Here is a 4,171-nt window from a genome sequence, read left to right on the forward strand (position 1 = left end):
CACTTTGTGTATTTTTTCTTTTAAAAAAAAATCTAATTGGGTCAGGCCTATATTTGGACCAGCTCAAGCCCAGCCCAAAAGACACTTACAGGCCAAGCACAGGACGGGACGGACCGGGGCCGGCCTGTAACAATGAATTTTTCAGGCCGAGCACTGGGAAGGGGCTACAAATATTACATGCTATTTCGGCTTGGGTCGACCCAAACCCGGCTCAGTGGCAGCCCTATGGCGACAAAAGAAGTAAGGAAAGGAGAACTCCAACCTCACCTTCTGTACCTAAAACCTAAGTAGCAGCTGACAAATTCATAAAGTAAGATACCTTAACTCATAGAGAAAAGTACGTGGAAAACGTATTACAAACTATCTCATTTACTAAATACAATAAATAACGATTTTGTTAACGATAAAAATTTATATAAAGTTGATACCCCTTTTAAAATTCCTCAAAAAGGATTGCTTTGATATTGGAAAAACATCTATTTGATCATCTCGATATTGTGATGTATATATATGAAGAAAAGATATTTTAAGTCTTAAAATAGTAGATATTATAATACATTATCTGGACCATCCATTTTAAAGATTTTTATATGTTTATATATCTGCCTCATTTGAAACATTTTTTTATTCTAAAATTTTATAATTAGAGATAAAAATAGATTCTCGTACCATCCATACTTTTTTTTTGGGTGAGTAGATGAAAATAGCCTTCATGGTAATCTTAGAACCGTGAAGCCATTACGGTCTATTAAAAACCGTGGTAGTCATAGCGAGTTGTAAGTCAAATGTAGTTTTGAAGCATCATGGCACTTAAAGAAGCATCACGGCACTTAAAGAACTGTGATGGTTTATTGGACTATCGCAGTATTTAACCATTATACCTTTGTCACGGGGCATAAGAACCTTAACGATTCTCATGGCTATTTAAGTGTCATGTTGCCGCTTAACAACCATCATGGTTTAAGTGATGTTATGCCTCAAAACATTAAACCGTCCATGACCATCACGGTAATAAGTCTACCGTGATGTCTTCACGGTTTTTAGACTACCATGAAGGTTATTTTGATTAAAAAAAAAACAAAAAGTGAAGAAAAGGAGTATGGATGATGTTTTAAAAATTTTTGAGTTTATTTCCAATAATCCAAAAATTAAAGTATATTTTATAATTTTCCAAAAAATTTATAAAATAGGATACCTTGACACAAAGAAAACGAAATTAGTGGAAAACTTACTACAAATTATCTTACTTAGCCAAAATAATAACATATGATTCTTTCAGTAGTCTTCCCGCTGATAATGTAGCTTTTTTATCTCATTGGAGGAACTAATAGTCATAGTTATTAGGATTAGATTGGCTACCAAACCAATGAAGGGTTCATCTAATCAAAATTGGTTCAATTACTATTTTAATCGGTTACACCAGATTTAAAAAAATAAAATGAAAAAAGAATAATAGTTCAAAATTATTAAATATATTAGAAAAACTTTTAAAATTTGCTTAATTTGTTGAATGGGTTAGAACTGGACAATTAGATAGGCCAAAATTGTTGTTTCAACCTAGTTAAATACTTATTTTGACCGTTATTTTACTAAATTTGGTTTTTGTTTAAATTGAACATGCCAAGGCAAGAGTCGGCAATCTTATCAATCGAACTGGGTGGTTTGGTACAATCTTAATAACTATGCTACTAGTATAAATTTTATTATGGAAAATATACTAATAGCATAGCATTTCACTAATAGTGAATTTCTATTTTGTAAGAATGGGCTCAAGGGTGGAAGGCACCACAACAACATGGCTCCTTGAATTTTATTCCTATTATGTGTAAGGGACCTCTTTTCCACTAAACTACCCAAAAAGAAAATTTCTATTTTCTCACATGAGAGAAATGCACAAACTTCCCCTACAAGATCAACCAAAATAATTTGCTAATCGCCCACAAGAAATTTTGCTAGCTACCCAAAATGGTAATATTAAGAGGATTTGGGAATCCATGTTCCAAGTGGTCATTTTATTTTCTCTAGGAGCAACACAAACACAACTGTTAACCCTTAGCTGAAACCAAAGCACAAGATTTAGATAAACAAGGAATAACATGAAATAGCAGGTATTGAAAGTCTAAAAATTAGATGTGTTCAGAGAGCCAAAATATTCCTACTCCAACATGAGTATACTATCCATCTACTCCCTTAGGCAAAACTAATGATAGCATTATTTTTTAGATCCCAAAGTTTGGGGATGTCATCTTTCAAATCCAAGGGACCGACCTTAAAGAAAAAAAAAGAACTAAATTCTAATCTCTAAATGTCTAAAAAAAAGAGTGACATCCCAAGATTGTACAAGAACCATCCAATATTTGTTGGAGCGGGAGATCAAGATGTTCAAGTCAATATCCAAATATTTACCTTCGCTAATTATCACCTATTGATACCCAACAACTATTTTCCCCAATGGAGTTTTTATATGGTATGCTCCCATTGTCAGTATAGGCATTGGTAATCATGGCCGTTGACAGTCGAAAAAAAAAAAAATGATGTCCTCCATAGAAGCAAAAAGGCACTCATATTTTACAACACATTGACATGCATATCCAATGGTCTGACCACATGTTGACACTTCTTTAACAGACACATGTGTTGACACTTCTAGAAAACATGTGACACTCATATAGAGTGTCACATGGCGTGTTCCTTATTTTAAAAATACTTTATTTTTGGAATGTGGTGTTTCTTTGTTTGCAAAATCAATTCTTTAATTAATTATTTGATTTTAAATATTTTTTAAATGGATGTATATTATAAAGAAAATTTCTCCTCTATTGCTAGAAAGGCATCCATTAGGATTGTACTAGCAATAGCAAATTATTATACTTTTGATATACATCAAATGGATGTAAAGACAACATTTCTCAATAGTAAATTAAAAGAAGAGATTTTTATAATACAACACAAAGGATTCAAATATAAAGGATGAGAAGGCAAAGTGTGCAAGTTAAACAAATCCCTTTATGATGTTAAACAATCATGAACACAATGGTATTTAAAGTTCAATGGGGCACTGAAGAACTCACACATTGTACTTTATTTATCTTTCCTTATTATAAAAATGGGTAGGCCCAAAATCTCTACTAATTTATCCAAAGAAAAAAAGTTTATATTAGGTTGCAACCTTAAATTGTAGATTTATGGTGCACCTAAAAAATCTGACTGTTTTGATTTTGTAAAACCTTCTAATTGATCATCTCGATGTTGAGATGTGTAGAAATGAAAAAAAAATAGATTTCTAGTCTTTAAATAGTGCATCATTATGTGGATCATTTATTTTTAAGATTTTCATGTGTTTATAGATCTACTAGATTTGAAACATTTTTAGAGTTTAAATTTTTAGTATTAATAATAAAAATAGATAATCAGGCCATGCTAATAAATTTGGACACCGAAATTACATCTCATAATAAAATTCAAAGCTGCACCTTACTTTGATTGTTCAAGGTTGTAACCTTGTGCAAACTACACCCTCATACAAAATGAAAAAGTTTATATATAGCCGAGGCTCTAAACAATCAAATTAGAGCCCACCTCAAAAATTTAATTAGAAAAGATTGTTCTGATGTTCAAATATCCTCAAATTGATCATCTCGACATCATGATGCATGAGCATGAGAAAAAAATGAATTTCAAGTTTTGGAAATAATGCATCTTGTAATGCATTTTTGGACTGTCTCAAGTTTTTATATATCTGTTCGATCTTCACTATTTTTGAAGCTTTAAATTTTATAATTAAAGATGAAAATATATTTTAAAGCTGTAAGAAAGATTTTCAATATCGAAACCATATTTTTCGACACTATTTTAAAGTGCATTTTACTTTGATGTTTAGAGCCTCGGCTCTATTGCTTCTGATTTTCCTAACTTTTTTCGGGTGTGCACTTCAAGTTTTCGATTAAGGGCACGTTTGACGCATGTAAAAATATTTTTGTGAAAGTATATTAATACAAAAGATCTCCCCAAATTATTAGATATGGGAGTTTTTTTCGCGTGGCACAACTTTTCACGCGGTGTGAAAGAACTTCCGCATGTAATCACGCAGGGACTTATTCTCGGGAGAAAATACTTCCACGAAAGCAATTTAATGCATAACAAACATACCCTAAAAATGCCGTCAACCCGT

This window comes from Amborella trichopoda, chromosome 8 (assembly GCF_054954075.1).
Source record: "Amborella trichopoda isolate Santa Cruz 75 chromosome 8, AtrichopodaSantaCruz75HAP2 v2.0, whole genome shotgun sequence".
Taxonomy (NCBI): Eukaryota; Viridiplantae; Streptophyta; class Magnoliopsida; order Amborellales; family Amborellaceae; genus Amborella; species Amborella trichopoda.